At 40.3% G+C, this 22,284-nt stretch overlaps 1 protein-coding gene across 1 annotated transcript in view; it reads right to left on the bottom strand.

The window, feature by feature from the left end:
* Positions 1-22,284, bottom strand: part of RBP7 (retinol binding protein 7) — a 251,455-nt gene that overhangs the window by 220,168 nt on the left and 9,003 nt on the right.

Genomic DNA, 22,284 nt, shown 5'->3' with positions numbered 1-22,284 from the left:
ACCTTTTAAAAGGACAGCTATAGACAGTTTTTACTTTTTTCTCATATATACACGCATAATAAAGTGTGTACGTGTACAACACAATGAATTTTTGTATCTGGGTATACACTCATATAACCTCCTTTGAGATCAAGGGAGGGAAATTTTCCAGCACACAAAAAGATTCCTTCCTGCCCTTTGCCCAGTTGATATTCACCCTAGAGTAACCATTATTCTGACCATTATTGCCAGAGATAAGATTTGCCCATTATTGAACTTCATATAATCAGAATGATACTGTATGAAATATATTGTGTTTGACCTCAACTAGTCAACACAACTTCTGTGACATTTTATCTATGTTGTTGCACATAGCAGTAATTGGCTTTTTTGTGTGTTTTATTCCAGTGGATGATTATACCACAATATTTCTTATCCATTCTTTCATTCTATTCTGTTGTTTAAGTTTGTATTATTATCCACCATATGGTCTATCTCGCTGAATATTTAATGAGCTCTGACAAGGTGGAAAATTTTAAGAGACATGCTTGCCCCTTTTTTTTTAAGTGTAGTTTTTGCATGCCTTGCCTGCACAAGGGTTCTAGGAAAAAGAACAAATTATAATTAAGCATGAATATGTAGAAAAATATGCTTATGGTTAGAATAAGCTGGCATTAAATAAAGACAGATTTATAGCTTTCCTGTATCAAAACACTTTTTCTCCCCTTGAGTATTAGAATACTTAGCATTTTTCATATATTTCATTCTATTGCTTCAAACCCTTTGCTTTTATATTTTAACAGAGCCCACCATCACGATGCTGAAATAGCCCAGTTTAACACTGGCCACAGGTGTCTATATGATTTATGGTTCCAGGAAACGTGATTACTAGTGGTCTAGCTTTTCAGAAGACACCCCCTTGGTCCCCCTTAAAAAATGTTTTTCCGGCCCCTTTATCATACTAGTAATTTCCCACACCTTTGTTTTAACCAGCCTAAATATCAGCCAATCAGAAATGTTTTGGTTGTACTTCTCTGTACCCTGGCTGTCTGCAGCAATGCCAACCAATGAAGATAAGTTCAGCTGCACTCCCAGCTTCCTGTGGGTTTTGTTTTTATAAACCCATGTCACTCTGTGCTCTGCAGGAGCAGTCTGTCTTACCCAGTAGAATTCACTGCCTCCCCAACTTAAGTTGCTTTTTTTCCCCTCTCAAAAGAAATCTCTCTTTAATTTGAGCTTTTCAGAGTCTGAGTTTTACTCTTGGATGGCACTTAGAAATAATGTATCTTACACTGCTGTTGGCTGGAGTGTTCAATAAATGTCAGTTAGGTCAAGATAGTTAAAGGTGTTTGTCTTAGTTATCTAGTGCTGCTGTAACAAAAATACCACAAATGAGTGGCTTTAACAAACAGAAATTTAATTTTTCTCACAGCTTAGGAAGCTAGACGACCAAATTCAGGTAGCCAGCTCTAAGGGAAGGCTTTCTCTCTCTGTAGGCTGTGGAGGAAGGTCTTTCTCTCTTCTGAGCTTCTGTTCCTGGGCAATCATCATCTTGCTTGACATGTATATTCGTCCAACTCTGCTTCTCTTGCTTTCTTGTTTAATCTCTTTTATATCTCAAAAGAGGTTCACTCAAAGCACACCCTACACTACAGCCTGGATCATTAACATAACAAACAAAACCCGATTTCAAAAGAGGTTATAACCACAAGGTAAAAAGGGAAGGGGGAGAGTGCTGACACATTGGGGGATTGCAACCAATGTCACAAAACAATTTATGTGTAAATTTTTTAATGAAAAACTAATTTTCACTGTACACTTTCACTTAAAACACAACAAAATAAAAATATATATGTTTGTATAAAAGAGCCACAATTAAGAGAATCTCAAATGCTTTGGAAATGTTGTTTCATGTTAATGTTATCAGGGCAAATCACGTCCCCAGCATGTTGTTTAAGATGCTGTTGGGCAAAATGGACCATTGATCCAATATGGAATTTATCACTACTTGGGTTTGGTTGGCTGGAAGTTTTTGTTTTTATAATTTTGATTGAGATTAAAGAAAAGGGGACATATTACATATTCATCATCCTGCTAATTTTTCCTATGATAAAGGGCAGTGTAATGGTCGGGATTGTGCGTCAACTTAGCTGGGCCATGATTTTCAGCGTTTATATGTGATCATCCCCATGATGGAATCTGCTGTGAGTAGACAATCAGTTAAAAGAGAGTTTCTCTGGGTGAGTGGCGGGCATCCGAATACAAGTGGATGTTCTGGCTTTTGTCTGCTCTGGATCCTGCAGCTGCCTCCTGTTCATCTGACCTCTGGTTCTTGGGACTTGAGCTAGCAGTTTATCTGCTGATTTGGGGATTCATAGATCTTCGTAGCCTGTGAGCAAGAACCCTGCTCTCTGACCTGCTGATCTTGGGTTCACCAGCCCCTGCAGCAATGTGAATCAGGAAAGGCCTCTATCCTGACCCACGGACTTGGGACACTTCAGCCTGTACAACCTCATGAGCCATTTCCTTGATATAAATCTCTCTATATACGCATTTATACACTTTACTGGTTTTGCTTCTCTAGAGAATCCAGCCTAAGAGAGGCAGTGAGTGAAGCAAGTTGGCTGAGAAGAGACCTCAAATGTCATGATGCATCATTATTTAAGGTTTGTTGCTATGAGTCAGAATTGACTCGACAGCAATGGGGTTTGGTTTGGTTTGTTATTGTCAAGAAGGCTGAATAGTGCAATGTCTCAAAATTCAAACTACACAGTCTTAATTTGACCAAAAAAAATCATGTCACAGCCTTGAGTTTTTTTGGTCAAATCACTTTACCTCCTCAGCTTCAGTTTCCTCTTATATGAAACTGGAGATATAATAGTACCTTCTTCATAAGGTACGTGAGATTGTCTATACACGTTGTGCTTTTCTTTTATCCCTTCCTCCATCTTTTGGTAATGTTATTATGATTGTCCAGAGGGGAGTTGCCTCTCCTTTAATTTCATCCAAGTAGTTTGGTGGTGGGTTTAGTTCGGTGGTGGGTAGTTCTAATAAGGCTGACCTCACTTCTCAGCTATAAGGATAGGCTGGTGACCCAGGGATGATACTAAGAGAACCCTGGCCACAGTGATTGGTTCAGCAGTTAATATGTGACCTGCACAAGACCAATCAGAATCCATTCTGGGACTCCTGCCGAGGTTGTTGAGGGAAACACTCTAGGGTTGTTACCTTGATATGATGCAAGCATGGAATTGATGGCATTCACCTCATAATAAAATGAGGATAGTCTCAGTATGAAACACCTTAGAGGGAAGTAGATCAGAGAGAAAGAAAGTGTCCTGATGATATTTTTGAGACAACAGTTATAGCTACATCTTTAGCTGACTGTCCCATAGACTTCCAAGCATATGAGCCATATTTATTTCCTTAAAAGTATTTTATTTGTATTCTTCACTAATTTTGGGTTATTGGGATGATAAAATGAGATTATACATTTAAAACACTTAACACAACACCTGACAGAAAATAAATGCTCAATAAGTAATATTTACTACTTTGGTTTGTTTTCTGGGTTTTTGTTAAATAGACCTGGATTTTCTGGGACATCTAATGGAAAGATGGAACAACTTCCCATTAGAACTAAAAACCTTTGTGAGGGTAATTCAGAGAACTTCTGAGTTTTGTTAAAACTTTTTATTGAGGACACCAGGTTGTCAGGTAAATTGCTCTCAGGAAAAAAAAAAAAAAAGCCACAGCAGGACATATTTTGTGTCTTTTACAGACAATGCGCTTTGTGATTCCAACTAGTTGACAGAAAGACTAATGCTGCTATTTTTAAGTGGAGAGCTGAAGTTACAGAATATCATTGCTTTTTGTGTTCAAAACGATTTTAAAAAGTATGATGAGTAGAAGGGAGAGGAAGAAAAATAGAGATAGATCATGTTACATCCAAATAGTCAGCTTCTTGAACAAAACTGGTGGCCTGAGATTTTGGCTTTCATACTCGCTGGAACATTATACAGATAAAAAAGAAAAAACCCTGGATGTCAGTTCCGTCAAATTTGTAACGGAATTTCATGAAAATCCATGTGTTTACTTTGTCTTAATGACAAAACAAATATTCTTAATATTTGGGTTATGGAAAAATTTTCCCTCCACATTTCTATCAAATGCTGTTTATAATCTATTTTTCATTTCTATTTTCAACTCTGTGTTTAAAATTTAAGCTGATATCTTGCTTTCTGTCTGTCTTAGTGCAGGGGAAAATTTTTAAAAGGATTTTACTTTTTCATTTTGAGTTTATGTAACTTTGAAATGCTTGAAGCTATTAGTAAGCTTACAGTCTTTACAAAGTGAGGGAAAAAAAAAAACCTCTCTGTGTGGGGGTGTGGAGTGTGGGGGGTGTACATCAGAGAGGGGATAAGGAAATTTCAAGGCAAAAACCATGTCCAATGGTGTGTAGGAGAGGAAAACCTGGAATTTAATTTTCTGTCAAAATTGAGGAGATCCAGGGCTTTAGAGGAAACTCTGGGGGTTTTTTAACCTCAATAATTATAAAATAAATACAAAGCTTCAAACCTGTGCCATTCTGAGGGGTATTGGGATTAAAAAAAAAAAAAAAAAAAGACATACAAAATAAAATATATGGAAAATACAAGGATCTATTATGCTATTGGTCCAGTGGTGAGGATTTTTGTTTTCTTTATGTTGAGGTGCAGTCCCTACTGAAGGCTGTGGTCTTTGATCTTCATTAGTAAGTGCTTCAAGCCCTCTTCACTTTCAGCAAGCAAGGTTGTGCCATCTGCATAACGCAGGTTGTTAATGAATCTTCCTCCAATTCTGATGCCCCGTTCTTCTTCATATAGTCCAGCTTCTCGGATTATTTCTTCAGCATACAGATTAAATAGGTATGATGAAAGAAGACAACACTGATGCACACTTTCCCTGACTTTAAACCAATCAGTATCCCCTTGTTCTGTCCAAAGAACTGCCTCTTGATCTATGTAAAGGCTCCTCATGAGCACAATTAAGTGTTCTGAAATTCCCACTCTTTGCAATGTTACCCATAGTTTGTTATGATCCACAAAGTCCAACACCTTTACATAGTCAATAAAACACAGGTAAACATCCTTCTGGTATACTCTGCTTTCAGCCAGGATCCATCTGACATCAGCAATGATACCCCTGGTTCCACATCCTCTTCTGAAACTGGCCTGAATTTCTGGCAATTCCCTGTCGATATACTGCTGCAGCTGTTTTTGAATGATCTTCAGCAAAATTTTGCTTGCGTGTGATACTAATGATATTGTTCCATAATTTCCACATTCGGTTGGATCACCTTTCTTGGGAATAGGCATAAATATGGATCTCTTCCAGTCAGTTGGCCAGGAAGCTGTCTTCCATATTTCTTAGCATAGATGAGTGAGCACCTCAAGCGCTGCATCTGTTTGTTGAAACATCTCAATTGATATTCCATCAATTCCTGAAGCCTTGTTTTTCACCAAAGCCTTCAGAGCACCTTGGACTTCTCCCTTCAGTACCATCGGTTCCTGATCATATTCCGCTTCTTGAAATGGTTGAACATCAACTAATTCTTTTTGGTATAATGACTCTGTGTATTCCTTCCATCTCCTTTTGATGCTTCCTGCGTCATTTAATATTTTCCCCATAGAATCTTTCACTATTGCAACTCGAGGCTTGAATTTTTTCTTCAGTTCTTTCAGCTTGAGAAATGCTGAGTGCGTTCTTCCCTTTTGGTTTTCCATTTCCAGCTCTTTGCACATGTCATTATAATACTTCACTTTGTCTTCTCGAGATGCCCTTTGAAATCCCCTGTTCAGTTCCTTTACTTCATCAATTCTTCCTTTTGTTTTAGCTGCTCGATGCTCAAGAGCAAGTTTCAGAATCTCCTCTGACATCCATCTTGGTCTTTTCTTTCTTTCCTGTCTTTTCAATGACTTCTTGCTTTCTTCATGTATGATGTCCTTGATGTCATCCCACAACTCATCTGGTCTTCAGTCACTAGTGTTCAATGCATCAAATCTATTCTTCAGATGGTCTCTAAATTCAGGTGGGATATACTCAAGGTGATATTTTGGCTCTCGTGGACTTGCTGAGATTTTCTTCAGTTTCAGCTTGAACTTACTTATGAGCAATTGATGGTCTGTTCCACAGTTGGCCGCTGGCCTTGTTCTGACTGATGATATTGAGCTTTTCCATCATCTCTTTCCACAGATGTAGTCAGTCTGATATCTGTGTGTTCCATCTGGCGAGGTCCATGTGTATAGCTGCCATTTATGTTGGTGAAAGAAGTTATTTGCAGCAAAGAAGTCACTGGTCTTGCAAAATTCTATCATTCGATCTCTGGCATTGTTTCTATCACCAAGGCCATATTTTCCAACTACTGATCCTTCTTCTTTGTTTCCAACTTTCGCATTCCAATAGCCAGTAATTATCAATGCATCCTGATTGCATGTTCGATCAATTTCAGACTGCAGCAGCTGATGAGCTCAAGCATAACAACGATTGTAAGGATGGCGCAGGACCGGGCAGTGTTTCGTTCTGTTGTGCATAGGGTCACTATGGTCAGAACCAACTCGACAGCACCTAACAACAACAACAACAGCATTATGCTATATCTTCATTTTTAATGATAGGCATAAATTTACAATTCCTGTTTTGTACTAAGAGCCATGTTTGATGTAAGAAGAATTTTTAGCCATGGGATTTGGGTTTATGTTTTGGTGTTGCCATCAGTCAGTACAGACTTTTTTAGAAACATCCATTCTGGAGCATTTTGGGATTAAAAAATTGTGGGGAATTGGGAGCACTGGCAGCAAGGTGCCTCCCCTGAGGGCAGAAATAGGAAGTCCTAATGAATGTTTTTGTAATATTCTCGAAACGTTCTAGAGTATAAATGTATGATTTTACATTTCAATGAGTCTGCTAGTAGAAAAGATGCTGGAAGTTTGCTTTAAAGTTCAGAATATTGCACTGTTTGTTCAAAACTTATTTCGAAATAGTCACCAAATATTTCACTTCACTGTACTTATCTCCCCATAGTATCTGATATTAAAAACAAAGTAAAAGTAAAAAAATGCTATTAAAAATAGTGATAAGGGTCGTTTATTCATTGCCATCCTTCATTTGACAAGGATTACAGGAGCGCCTCACTATGTCCCAGGCATATTAAGATAGAGGACATAAAGTTACGTGGAAGACAGGGACCATCCTTACCCTACTGAAGCTTCTGCTTCGTGGAAACAAACCAAAGATGCAAAGGCCTACAGGAGACGGGAAAGGAACCCAAGCTGGTGAAATGGCATGAACTGGTTGCCCCTGTGACAAACCTAAAGGGGGATGATCTAACTAAAATTCTTCAAGATTAATTTTTTTAAAAATTCTGTGTGGGTCATGGAATGCATGTCTCAATTTGGACCCTAAGTGTGTCTCTTGCTATTGTGGATGGTCTGTCAAGTGCAGGAGGAGAAATTGAGACTCATGCAGGAAGGTCAGAAAATAAATTAGAACTTACTACTCACAGGTGCCAGGGAGAAAACTAAGGCATACCTTGACACAGGGCCACACAGGGGATTACACCCAGGAACAAAGCAACAACAAGTTGGAACTGTAGGAGAGGGCTTATACATGGCATGGACTGTGTAGGTCTTGGAATTAGCATATGCTGAGAACTTACTGGTCAGTTTAAAAGTTTCTAGTGCTTTACTGTGTGTCTTCGGCAGGGATTTCTAGAGAAGCAAAACCAGTAAAGCATATAAATAAATATATAGAGAGAAATTTATATCAAGGAAATGGCTCAAACAGTTTCAGAGGCCGGAATGTCCCAAGATACAGGCTTCTCCTGATTCATGTAGCCACAGGGGCTGTGGACCCAAGATCTGCTGATCACAGAGCAGGGCTGTTGCTCACAGGCTGCAAAGATCAATGAATCACAAGATAAGCAAGCAAGACTGCAGGTAAGCTACTAGCTCAAGTCCCAAGAACCAGAGGTCAGATGAACAGGAACAGCTACAAGATCCAGTGTGAACAAAAAGTGCCTAAGCCTTGCCAGACTATCCACTTATATTCAGTGCAGGCCACATGCCCAAGGAAACTTCCTTTCAACTGATTGGCTACTCACAGCAGATCCCAATATGGAAGTGATCACATAATATCAAATCTCATCATGGAAGTGGTCACACCATCATAACAACTGCCAAACCACTGAGAATCATGGCCCAGCCAAGTTGACACACAACCTTAACCATAACAGTCCACTGCTTGTCAACTTGGCACCTGTACACATCTCAAACCATACATAATCTCTGAATAAAGACAACCATAAAGTCATACTTGCACCTAACATGATAAATGAACACACCTACAAAGCAGAAATACTCATAATAATTTCAGTCCTTTTTTCTGCAACTAGTCACAAGGTCGTAACTGGTATTTAGAACTACCTTCTTCTACCACTTATTCAGTGTTCCCTTTGCCCTCAGTGAGTACCTCAGTTGGTCATGATTCTTTGCCTGGTGGGATGACCCAAACCTTAATTCCTGAAGGGTCATGGCCATTAGTAGTCATGTCGGAATTGGGTTGCTGTAGTTTTCCATTGACTTTAGTCACAGGGCATGGCAGTACCAAGAGATGCCCTAAGAGATCTCCTGCGTTCCAGACACACTCTTCTTTACCTCCATTATGTAATATCAATCCAATTTCCTCTTGGTAATCAGGATCTATCACACCAGCTGGTATGGTAACTCCTTTCTTTGTCTGTTGATCCAGGGGGATAAGGAACCCAAAGTGGCCAAGTGGCATTCTTAGCTTCCAGTTCAATGGAATCAATAATGTGTCTCCAGGTGGGAGCATTTCTCCGTTTGTAACTAATACCTCTAGACCTACACTGCATAAGGTCAAAGAAACAGGAAGCAGAAATCTTGCAAGTGGGTCACTAGGGGTACTAGTAAGTGATGCCACTCCCATTTCCACCCCTTGATTCCTGGACCCATGAATTATGGGTATTGGAGAAACAGTACCATATATTAGACACTGGTATACAGCCTCCTGGAGAACATTGCCCCAACCGTGCAAGGTATTGCCACCTAGCTAGCACTGTAATTGTGTCTTTAGGAAGCCATTCCATCGTTCTGTCAAGCTAGCTGCTTCAGAATGATGAGGAACATGGTAAGACTAGCGAATTCCATGAGCACAGGCCCAGTGCTGCATTTCGTTTGCTGTAAAGTGAGTTCCTTGATCAGAGGCAATGCTGTGTGGGGTAACATATTGGTGGATAAGGCATGCTGTAAGTCCACGGATGGTAGTTTTGGCAGAAGCACTGCATACAGGGAAGGCAAGTCCACATCCAGAGTAAGTTTCTATTCCAGTAAGGACAAAACGCTGCTCTTTCCATGGTGGAAGTGGTCCATGTAATCAACTTGACACCAGGTTACTGGCTGATCACCCCAAGGGATGGCGCCATATCGGGACTCAATGTTGGTCTCTGCAGCTGGCAGATTGGGCACTCTGCAGTGGCCGTAGCCAAGTCAGCCTTGGTGAGTGGAAGTCCATGTTGCTGGGCCCATGCATAATCTCCATCCCTGCCACCATGGCCACTTTGTTCATAAGCCCATTAAGCAATGACAGGAGTAGCTAGGAAAAGAGGATGAGTGGTTTCCACAGAACATGTCATCCTATCCTCTTGATCGTTAAAATCCTCCTCTGCTGAGATCACCCTTTGGTGAGCATTCACATGAGACACAAATATCTTCACTTCTTTGGCCCATTTGCAGAGGTCTATGCACATACCTCTTTCCCATAAATCCTTGTCTGTTCCACAGTCAGCCCCTGGCCTTGTTCTGACTAATACTGAGCTTTTCCATCTTCTATTTCCACAGATGTAGTCAGTTTGATTCCCGTGTGTTCCTCCTGGCAAGGTCCAAGTGTATAGTCACTGTTTATGTTGGTGAAAGAAGGTATTTGCAATGAAGAAGTTGCTGGTCTTGCAAAATTCTATGATTTGATCTCTAGCATTTTTTCTATCACCAAGGCCATGTTTTCCAACTACCGATCCTTGTTCTTTGTTTCCAACTTTTGCATTCCAATCACCAGTAATTATCAATGCATCCTGATTGCATGTTCAATCAATTTCAGACTGCAGCAGCTGATAAAAATCTTCTATTTCTTTGCCTTTGGCCTTAGTGGTTGAATAATAGTCGTATGAACTGGTCTTCCTCGTAGGCGTATGGATAATTATCATATCACTGACAGTGTTGTACTTCAGGATAGATCTTGAAATGTTCTTTTTGTATGAATGCAACACCATTCCTCTTCAAGTTGTCATTCCCAGCATAGCAGACTATATGATTGTCCAACTGAAAATGGCCAATACCAGTCCCTTTCAGCTCACTAATGCCTAGGATATCCATGTTTATACATTCCATTTCATTTTTGATGATTTCCAATTTTCCTAGATTCATACTTTGTACGTTCCAGGTTCTGATTATTAATGGATGTTTGCAGCTGTTTCTTCTCATTTCGAGTCATGCCACATCAGCAAATGAAGGTCCCGAAAGCTTTACTCCATCCATGTCATTAAGGTTGACTTTACTTTGAGGAGGCAGCTCTTCCCCAGTCATCTTTTGAGTGCCTTGCAACCCCTGGGGGGCTCATCTCCCAGCACTATATCAATGTTCCACTGCTATTCATAATGTTTTCACTGGCTAATGCTTCTCAGAAGTAGACTGTTGGGTCCTTCTTCCTAGTCTGTCTTAGTCTGGAAGCTCAGCTGAAACCTGCTGATATCTGAATACTGGTAGCATAGCTTCCAGCATCACAGCAACACACAAGCCCTCACAGTATGACTAACTCTGCTTAGTGGACCCATATCAATAAACTCAGACTGATCTATCTTTATGTTCCTTGCACCTTTATCCCACACTCTTAATAGCCATCCCACACATATTCCCGAGGTTTCTGTTTGTACATATTCGAAAAGTCAAGTAGTTCTTTCAAAGTGTAGTGTACCTCCTCCTCAGTCACACTTTGTACTTCACTTTTTGGGGTTTGCTCGGACTTATGTCTAGTTATGGGTCTAGAAGCCAGAATTGGTAGTGTGGAATTGTTTCAAGAACATTCAGCGTTGTCTAGTAAAGCGTTTGCCTCAGGAAATGCCCCAGGCAATGACTCAGACAAGAGTTCTTCAGAGGAAGCTGGGCTAATCTCAATACATGGGAGTGAAGGAGCAAATGGTTTTACTGGGCAGGGTGGTTTAGCAGACAAACATGGAGTTAATCTCTTCAGATGGGAGTGACAGGGCTGGTTCTGTTGATGGGAGTGATTCAATGGAATTTAGGGGCTCAATATCTCCAGCTTCCTCATTATCTGCCTACATATCCCCATCTCAAGTGTCAGGATCCCATTTCTTCCCAACAAATGCCCTCACTCGAACTTCAGACACCTCTTGAGGTTGGCAGTTGAGTTGGTGTTGTAATTCAGTATTGGTGATATAAACCATGCTGGAGATCACATGACAGAATTTGCAAAACCAACGACTTCTTCATTGCAGATACCTTTCTTCACCAACATAAACAGTGACTATACACGTGGCCCACACCAGATAGAAAACATAGGAATCAGATCAACTATATCTACTGAAAGAGATGATGGAAAAACTCAACATCATCAGGCAGAACAAGGCCAGTGGCACACTGTGGAATAGACCATCAATTGTTCATATGCAAGTTCAAGCTGAAACTGAAGAAAATTAGAACAAGTCCGCAAGACACAAACTTGAGTATGTCCCACCTGAATTTAGAGACCGTCTCAAGAATAAACTTGATGTGTTGAACACTAAGGACCAAAGACCAGACAAGTTGTGGAATGACATCGAGGACATCATCCATAAGAAAAGGTATTTTTAAATTAATGGATATCTATGAAGTTTCAGAGATGAGCTATAAGGTTTCAGGACATTTCAAGTTTTCTTATGCTTGATTAGCAATAATACCCTATGAATTGATGACATGAATTAACTAGTTGGCTTTGCTGTCATACTACTGTGTTGTGTTTTCTATTAACTCCAACAAAGTCAGTATTCTATGTAGATCAGACAGGAATTTAAGTCTTTTGATTCACTGCCTTTCATTAGCTGGATTATCAAAACATTTCCAGAGTCTATTCATTGTTTCTATGCAAAATTTCTCCTCTTAATGAATTACTGCTTTTGGCATGATCTAAGAAAAAGTTTTGTTACAATTCACTTCTCAATGTCAGAATACTTTCTGCTGATATTATCACTCTTTTTTTTTTGTGTGTGGTTTTTGTTTCATAACCCCAGGACCTAGTTATACAGAGTGGACCTCAACAAATGTTTGCTGAGTTGAACACAGAGTAGACAATGGAGATAAAATGCTTGTAATAATTAACAATTGTGAACATTGGTAAAGATGGCCTCTTGCATTTTGAAACGACAAAGGCACCGTGCATGTATCATATTTCCTCACTGGTTTCCAAATTTCAGTTAAACCATCATATTCGCAACTCAGCTTTCCCCCAAAATGCCTTTAGCTACTCTAACCTAATCAATGGAGGACAAGTGGGAGAGGAAAGAGACAGCAGCCTTAACACTTTACTATTTTAGAAAAAAGGACCTTGCAAGGGCTCCTCCCAGGGTCTAGTACTAGCTTGTACAAGTGAGGGCCTCTGAGGCTTAAGCCACATCAGTTTCATAGTGAATCCTCTGTACAGAACCTCCAATGTCAGCCACTTTTTCCACCACATATATCATTTGGATCTTCTGATGGAGAAGGCCAGCTTCACCATAGTTCACCATACCTGAGATTGCTACTGGCTGTAATTATGTGGGCTCCCCTATTCATGGTGACCCCATGCACAACAGAAGGAAATACTGTCTGGTCCCGTGTCAACCCCATGATGGGTTGTGGATTAGACCATTGTCATCCATAGGGCTTTCATTAGCTGATTTTTTTTTTTTTTAAGTAGGAGGCCAGGGCTTTCTTCCTAGTCCATCTCAGTCTAGACCTCTGCTGAAACCTGTTCAGCATCATGGCAACACAGAAGCCTCCACTGAGAGAAAGATGGTGGTGGTCCATTAGGTGCGTTGGCTGAGAAAAAAACCCGAATCTCCCAAGTACAAAAAAAAAAAAAAAAACCCAAACTTGTTGCCATCAAGTGGATTCTGAATAATAGCGAAACTATCAGACAGAGTAGAACTGCCCGGTAGGTTGGAAAAGCTCAATATCATCAGCCGGAACAAGGCCAGGGGGTACTGAGGATCTGACCATCAATTACTCATATGCAAGTTCAAGCTGAAACTGAAGAAAATTAGAACAAGTTGAAGACAGCCAAAGTACAACCTTGAGTATATTCCACCTGAATTTAAAGATTATCTCAAGAATAGATTTGACACATTGAACACTAATGGCCGAAGACCAGATGAGTTGTGGCATGACTTCAAGGACATCATATATGAAGAAAGCAAGAGGTCATTGGAAAGACAGGAGAGAAAGAAAAGACCTAAAGGGAGCTCAGAAGAGACTCTGGAACTTACTGTTAAACATCCAGTAGCTAAGGCAAAAGGAAAAAATGATGACATAAAGGGGCTGAACAGAAGATTTCAAAGGGTGGCTCGAGAAAGCATAGTATTATGATGATACGTGCAAGGGCCTAGAGATAGAAAACTAAAAGGAAAGAAAGAGCTCAGCCTTTCTCAAGCTGAAAGAACTGAAGAAAAAGGTCAAGCCCCGATTGGGAATACTGAAGGATCTACAGGGAAAATAGTAAACGATGCAGGAAGCATCAAAAGAAGATGGTAAGAATACACAGAGTCACTATATCAAAAAGAATTGGTCAACATTCAACCATTTCAGGAGGTAGCATATGATCAGGAAGGAAGAAGTCCAAGCTGCCCTGAAGGCATTGGTGAAAAACAAGGCTCCAGGAATTGATGGAATACCAATTGAGATGTTTCAACAAATGGATGCAGCACAGGAAGTGCTCACTCATTTATGCCAAGAAATTTAGAAGACAGCTACCTGGCCAACACACTGGAAGAGATCCATATCTATGCCTATTCCCAAGAAAGGTGATCCAACAGAATGTGGAAATTACAGAACAATACCATTAATATCACAAGCAAATAAAATTTTGCTGAAGATCATTAAAAAGCTGGTATAACAGTATATTGACAGGGAACTGCCAGAAATTCAAACCAGATTTAGATGTGGAACCAGGGATACCAGTGCTGATGTCAGATAGATCCTGGCTGAAAGCAGAGAACACAAGAAAGATGTTTACCTGTGTTTTAATGACTACGTAAAGACGTTCGACTGTGTGGATCATAACAAATTATGGATAACATTGTGTACAATGGGAATTCTGGAAAACTCAATAGTGCTCATGAGAATCTGTACACGGATCAAGAGGCAGTCGTTTGAAAAGAACAAGGGGATACTGCATGGTTTAAAATTAGGAAAGGTGTGAATCAGGGTTGTATCCTTTCACCACACCTATTGAATCTGTATGCTGAGCAAAGACTCCGAGAAGTGGGACTATATGAAGAAGAACGTGGCATCGGCATTGGAGGAAGGTTCATTAACAACCTGTGTTATGCAGATGACAAAGCCTTGCTTGCTGAAAGTGAAGAGGACTTGAAGCACTTATGGACGAAGATCAAAAATCACAGTCTTCAGTATGGATTATACCTCAACATAAAGCAAACAAAAATCCTCACAACTGGACCAATAAGCAACATCATGATAAATGGAGAAAAGATTGAGGTTTTCAAGGATTTCATTTTACTTGGATTCACAATCAACATCCATAGAGGCAGCAGTCAAGATATCAAAAGGCGAAATCACCAAATCAATACCATTTATAGTAGCCCCCAAGAAGATTAAATACCTAGGAATAAATCTTACCAGAGACGTAAAAGACCTATACAAAGAAAACTGCAAGAAACCAAAAAAGACCTACATAAATGGAAAAACATACATTCCTCATGGATAGGAAGGCTTAAAGTTGTTAAAATGTCTATTCTACCAAAAGCAATATATAGATACAATGCAATTCCAATTCCAACGACATTTTTTAATGAGATGGAGAAACAAATCCCCAACTTCATATGGAAGAGAAAGAGACTCCAGATAAGTAAAGCATTCCTGAAAAAGAAGAAGAAAGTGGGAGGCCTCACGCTACCTGATTATAGAACGTATTATACCACCACAGTAGTCAAAACAGCCTGGTATAACAACAGATACATAGATCAATGGAACAGAATTGAGAATCCAGACATAAATCCATCCACATATGAACCGCTGATATTTGACAAAGGCCCAAAGTCAGTTAAATGGAGAAAAGCCAGTCTCTTTAAAAAATGATGCTGTCATAACTGGATATTGTTGTTGTTGTTAGGTGCCGTCGAGTCAGTTCCGACTCATAGCGACCCTATGCACAACAGAACAAAACACTCCCTGGTCCTGCGCCATCCTTACAATCGTTATGCTTGAGCCCATTGTTGCAGCCACTGTGTCAATCCACCTCATTGAGGGTCTTCCTCTTTTCTGCTGACCCTATACTTTGCCAAGCATGATGTCCTCCAGAGACTGATCCCTCCTGACAACATGTCCAAAGTATGTAAGACGCAGTGTCGCCATCCTTGCTTCTAAGGGGCATTCTGGTTGTACTTCCTCCAAGATAAATTTGTTCATTCTTCTGGCAGTCCGTGGTATATTAAATATTCTTCACCAACACCACAATTTGAAGGCATCAATTCTTCTTCGGTCTTCCTTGTTCATTGTCCAGCTTTCACATGCTTATAATGCCATTGAAAATTCCATGGCTTGGGTCAGGTGCGCCTTAGTCCTCATGGTGACATCTTTGTTCTTCAACACTTTAAAGAGGTTCTTTGCAGCAGATTTACCCAATGCAATGCGTCTTTTGATTTCTGGACTGCTGCTTCCACAGCTGTTGATTGTGGGTCCAAGTAAAATGAAATCCTTGACAACTTCAATCTTTTCTCCATTTATCGTGATGTTGCTCATTGGTCCAGTTGTGAGGATTTTTGTTTTCTTTATGTTGAGGTGCAAGCCATACTGAAGGCTGTGGTCTTTGATCTTCATTAGTAAGTGCTTCAAGTCCTCTTCACTTTCAGCAAGCAAGGTTGTGTCATCTGCATAACACAGGTTGTTAATGAGTCTTCCTCCAATCCTGATGCCCCCTTCTTCTTCCTATAGTCCAGCTTCTCAGATTCTTTGCTCAGTGAAAGAATACAACCCTGACACACACCTTTCCTGACTTTAAACCGATCTGTATCCCCTTGTTCTGTCCAAAGAACTGCCTCTTGATCTATGGAATGGTTCCTCATGAGCACAATTAAGTGTTCTGGAATTCCCACTCTTTGCAATGTTATCCATAGTTTGTTATGATCCACACAGTCCTTTGTGTAGTCAAAAAAACACAGATAAACATCCTTCTTGTATTCTCTGCTTTCAGCCAGGGTCCATCTGACATCAGCAATGATACCCCTGGTTCCACGTCCTCTTCTGAAACTGGCCTGAATTTCTGGCAGTTCCCTACTGATATGCTGCTGCAGCTGTTTTTGAAAGATCTTCAGCAAAATTTTGCTTGCGTGTGATATTATTGATATTGTTCTATAATTTCCACGTTCGGTTGGATCGCCTTTCTTGGGAATAGGCATAAATATGGATATTTTCCAGTCACTTGGCCAGGAAGCTGTCTTCCATATTTCTTGGCATAGACGAGTGAGCATCTCCAGTGCTGCATCCGTTTGCTGAAACATCTCAATTGATATTCCTTCAATTCCTCAAGCCTTGTTTTTCGCCAACGCCTTCAGAGCAGCTTGGACTTCTTCCTCCAGTACCATCAGTTCCTGATCATATACTACCTCTTGAAATGGTTGAATATCAACTAATTCTTTTTGGTATAATGACTCTGTGTATTCCTTCCATCTCCTTTTGATGCTTCCTGCGTCATTTAATATTTTCCCCCATAGAATCCTGCACTATTGCAACTCAAGGCTTGAATTATTTCTTCAGTTCTTTCAGCTTGAGAAACACCAAGTGCGTTCTTCCCTTTTGGTTTTCCATCTCCAGCTCTTTGCACATATCATTATAATACTTCACTTTGTCTTCTCGAGCCGCCTTTTCAAATCTTCTGTTCAGTTCTTTTACTCCATCAATGCTTCCTTTTGCTTTAGCTGCTTGACACTCAAGAGCAAGTTTCAGAGTCTCCTCTGACATCCATCTTGGTCTTTTCTTTCTTTCCTGTCTTTTCAATGACTTCATGCTTTCTTCATGGATGATGTCCTTGATGTCATTCCACAACTTGTCTGGTCTTTGGTCACCAGTGTTCAATGCGTCAAATCTATTCTTCAGATGGTCTCTAAATTCAGGTGGGATATACTCAAATTCATATTTTGGCTCTCGTGGACTTGCTGTGATTTTCTTCAGTTTCAGCTTGAACTTACTTATGAGCAATTGATGGTCTGTTCCACAGCCGGCCGCTGGCCTTGTTCTGATTGATGACATTGAGCTTTTCCATCATCTCTTTCCACAGATGTAGTCAATTTGATTTCTGTGTGTTCCATCTGGCGAGGTCCATGTGTATAGTCACCGTTTATGTTGGTGAAAGAACGTATTTGCAATGAAGAAGTCTTTGGTCTTGCAAAATTCTATCATTCGATCTCCAGCATTTTTTCTATCACCAAGGCCATATTTTCCAACTACTGATCCTTCTTCTTTGTTTCCAACTTTCACATTAAAATCACCAGTAATTATCAATGCATCTTGATTGAGTGTTTAATCAATTTCAGACTGCAGCAGCTGATAAAAATCTTCTATTTCTTCATCTTTGGCCCCAGTGGTTGGTACATATATTTCAATAATAGTCGTATTGACTGGTCTTCCTTGTAGACATATGGATATTATCCAATCACTGACAGCATTGTACTTCAGGATAGATCTTGAAATGTTCTTTTTGACGATGAATGTAACAGCATTCCTCTTTGAGTTGTCATTCCCAGCATAGCAGACTATATGATTGTCCGATTCAAAATTCCATTTCAGTTCCCTAATGCCTAGGGTATCGATGTTTATGTGTTCCATTTCATTTTTGATGATTTCTAATTTTCCAAGATCCATACTTCGTACATTCCAGGCTCCAATTATTAATGGATGTTTGTGGCTGTTTCTTCTCATTTTGAGTCATGCTGCATCAGGGAATGAAGGTCCTGAAACCTTTATTCCATCCACGTCATTAAGGTTGACTCTACTCTGAGGAGGCAGCTCTTCCCCAGTCATCATTTGAGTGCCTTCCAACCTGGGGGGCTCATCTTCCAGCACTATATCAGGCAACGTTCTGCTGCTATTCATAAGGTTTTCACTGGCTGATATTTTTCAGAAGTAGACTGCCGGGTCCTTCTTCCTATTCTGTCTTAGCCTGGAAGCTCAGCTGAAACCTGTCCTCCATGTGTGACCCTGCTGGTATCTGAATACCAGTGGCATAGCTTCCAGCATTACAGCAACACACAAGCCCCCTGGTACTACAAACTGACAAACACATGGGAACATAACTAATACATGGCTCCTAAAAATCAAACACCTTTGCTAATCCAAAGACTTCACCACAGAGTAAAAAGATTACCTACAGACTGGGAAGAGTTTTTAGCTATGACATTTCTGATCAGAGCCTGATCTCTAAAATCTACATGATACTGCAAAAACTCAACTACACCCCGGATAAGCAAAGCACTACTGAAAAAGAAGAAAGTGGGAGGCCTCACTTTACCTGATTTCAGAAGCTATTATACAGCCACAGTAGTCAAAACAGCCTGGTACTGGTACAACAACAGGCACATAGACCAATGGATCAGAATTGAGAACCCAGACACAGATCCATCCACGTATGCGCAGCTGATATTTGACAAAGGACCAGTGTCAATTAATTGGGGAAAAGAAAGCCTTTTTAACAAATGGTGCTGGCATAACTGGATATTCATTTGCAAAAAAATGAAACAGGACCCATACCTTACACCATGCACAAAAACTAACTTCAAGTGGATCAAAGACCTAAACATAAAGACTAAAACGATAAAGATCATGGAAGAAAAAATTGGGAAAACCCTAGGAGCCCTAATACAAGGCATAAACAGAATACAAAACATTACCAAAAATGATGAAGAGAAACCCGATAAATGGGAGCTCCTAAAAATCAAACACCTATGCTCATCTAAAGACTTCACCAAAAGAGTAAAAAGACCACCTACAGACTGGGAAAGAATTTTCAGCTATGACATCTCCGACCAGCGCCTGATCTCTAAAATCTACATGATTCCGTCAAAACTCAACCACAAAAAGACAAACAATCCAATCAAGAAGTGGGCAAAGGATATGAACACACATTTCACTAAAGAAGATATTCAGGCAGCCAACAGATACATGAGAAAATGCTCTCGATCATTAGCCATTAGAGAAATGCAAGTTAAAACTACGATGAGATTCCATCTCACACCAGCAACGCTGGCATTAATCCAAAAAACACAAAATAATAAATGTTGGAGAGGCTGCGGAGAGACTGGAACTCTTATACACTGCTGGTGGGAATGTAAAATGGTACAACCACTTCGGAAATCTATCTGGCGTTATCTTAAACAGTTAGAAATAGAACTACCATACAACCCAGAAATCCCACTCCTAGGAATATACCCTAGAGATACAAGAGCCTTCACACAAACAGATATATGCACACCCATGTTTATTGCAGCTCTGTTTACAATAGCAAAAAGTTGGAAGCAACCAAGGTGTCCATCAACGGATGAATGGGTAAATAAATTGTGGTATATTCACACAATGGAATACTACGCATCGATAAAGAACAGTGATGAATCTGTGAAACATTTCATAACATGGAGGAACCTGGAAGGCATTATGCTGAGCGAAATGAGTCAGAGGCAAAAAGACAAATATTGTATAAGACCACTATTATAAGATCTTGAGTAATAGTAAACCTGAGAAGAACACATACTTTTGTGGTTACAAGGGGGGGAGGGAGGGAGGGTGGGAGAGGGTTTTTTATTGATTAATCAGTAGATAAGAAATGCTTTAGGTGAAGGGAAAGACAACACTCAATACATGGAAGGTCAGCTCAATTGGACTGGACCAAAAGCAAAGAAGTTTCCGGGATAAAATGAATGCTTCAAAGGTCAGCGGAGCAAGGGCGGGGGTCTGGGGAACATGGTTTGTGGGGACTTCTAAGTCAATTGGCAAAATAATTCTATTATGAAATCATTCTGCATCCCACTTTGAAATGTGGCGTCTGGGGTCTTAAATGCTAACAAGCGGCCATCTAAGATGCATCAATTGGTCTCAACCCACCTGGAGCAAAGGAAAATGAAGAACACCAAGGCCACACGACAACTAAGAGCCCAAGAGACAGAAAGGGCCACATGAACCAGAGACCTACATCATCCTGAGACCAGAAGAACTAGTTGGTGCCCGGCCACAATCGATGACTGCCCTGACAGGGAGCACAGCAGAGGACCCCTGAGGGAGCAGATCAGTGGGATACAGACCCCAAATTCTCATAAAAAGACCAAACGTAATGGTCTGACTGAGACTAGAGGAATCCCGGCGGCCATGGTCCCCAGACCTTCTGTTGGCCCAGGACAGGAACCATCCCCGAAGACAACTCATCAGACATGAAAGGGACTGGTCAGCAGGTGGGAGAGAGACGCTGATGAAGAGTGAGCTAATTATATCAGGTGGACACTTGAAATTGTGTTGGCAACTCTTGCCTGGAGGGGGGATGGGAGGATAGAGAGAGAGAGAAGCCGGCAAAATTGTCACGAAAGGAGAGACTGAAAGGGCTGACTCAAGAAGGGGAGAGTAAGTGGGAGTAGGGAGTGAGATGTATGTAAACTTATATGTGACAGACTGATTGGATTTGTAAACGTTCACTTGAAGCTTAATAAAAGTCATTAAAAAAAAAAAATGCATTACCTCATTCCAATCATGAGAAAACATCAATCTCAATTGAGGGACTTTTAACAAAATAACTAGTTAATACTCTTCAAAACCATCAAGGTCATGAAAGAAAAGGGAAGACTTGGGATTTTTGCAGACGGATGGACACTAAAGAGAAATAAAAACTAAGTGCAATGTGGAATCCTGGATAGGATCCTGGAACAGAAAAGGGCCATTGGTGGAAAACTGGTGTAATTTGGGTAAGGCCTTAATTTAATTAACATATTGTATCAATGCTAATTTCTGTGTTTTGCTACTTTTACTGTGGTTACATAAGGTGTTGACATTAAGAGTAGCTGGGTGAAGGATAAAGAAAAACTCCATTCTAATTTTGTACCTTTTCTGTAAGTCTAAAATTAGTTCAAAATAAAACGTTAAAAAAATTTTTTTAAGTTATTTGTAAAAATAATTGAAGGCCTTGGATTATGTCCTCTTCCTCCAAAAAGAATTTTTTAAAAATTGGTTTCCCCACTTGCCTAGGGGCACTTGCTATCTGAAAGCAACTTAATTCAAGTTCAGGTCTTCAGATTTTACTTGTCCACCAAGATGACTCAAAGCCAAGCTACAGTCTGTTCAAGAGTCATTTACTTCCTATTCAACCTTACTCCTCAGGTGCAGCATTTCAAGAGTGCAGCCCAAAGTAGGGCATTTACAGGTTTCTACCCTTGGCAGGGGACACCTGGTGGCACAGCAGTTAAAGTGCTTGGCTGCTAACCAAAAAGTTGGTGGTTTAAACCCACCAGCTGCTTCGTGGGAGTAGTCTGCTTACAGTCTTAGAAACCCTATGAGGAATTTTTACTCTGTCCTATAGGGTCGCTAGGAGTTGAAATCAACTCAACTGGAAGTGTTTTTTTTTTTTTTTCTTTCTCTCTCATGCTGGTGGCACAGTTGTTAAGTGCTTGACTGCTAACTGAAATGTCAGTGGTTCAAATCCCCTAGCCGCTCCACAGGAGAAAGGTGTGGCAGTCTGCTTCTGTAAAGATTTCAGCCCTGGAAATCATATTTGTTACTGGAATAAGGTTCTTGCCTCTCACTGGTCAAAAATGAGCAGGTAAGGCACGTAGTTTTCCACACGAGCAAAGCTTTATTGAAGAGGCTTGCAAGCGGAGACTAAGAGGGCCTAGAACAACGCTTACCCTCATCTCACAGAACAAAAGATAGGCCGGAGTTTTTAAAAGTTCTTGGGCAAGAAAAGATTCATGTTTATTCATAGGCACAGGCAGGGATATGTTAACTAAGGCTCGTG

Source organism: Elephas maximus, chromosome 3, assembly GCF_024166365.1.
Source record: "Elephas maximus indicus isolate mEleMax1 chromosome 3, mEleMax1 primary haplotype, whole genome shotgun sequence".
Lineage (NCBI taxonomy): Eukaryota > Metazoa > Chordata > Mammalia > Proboscidea > Elephantidae > Elephas > Elephas maximus.
This window is presented reverse-complemented; position numbering and strand designations above follow the sequence as displayed.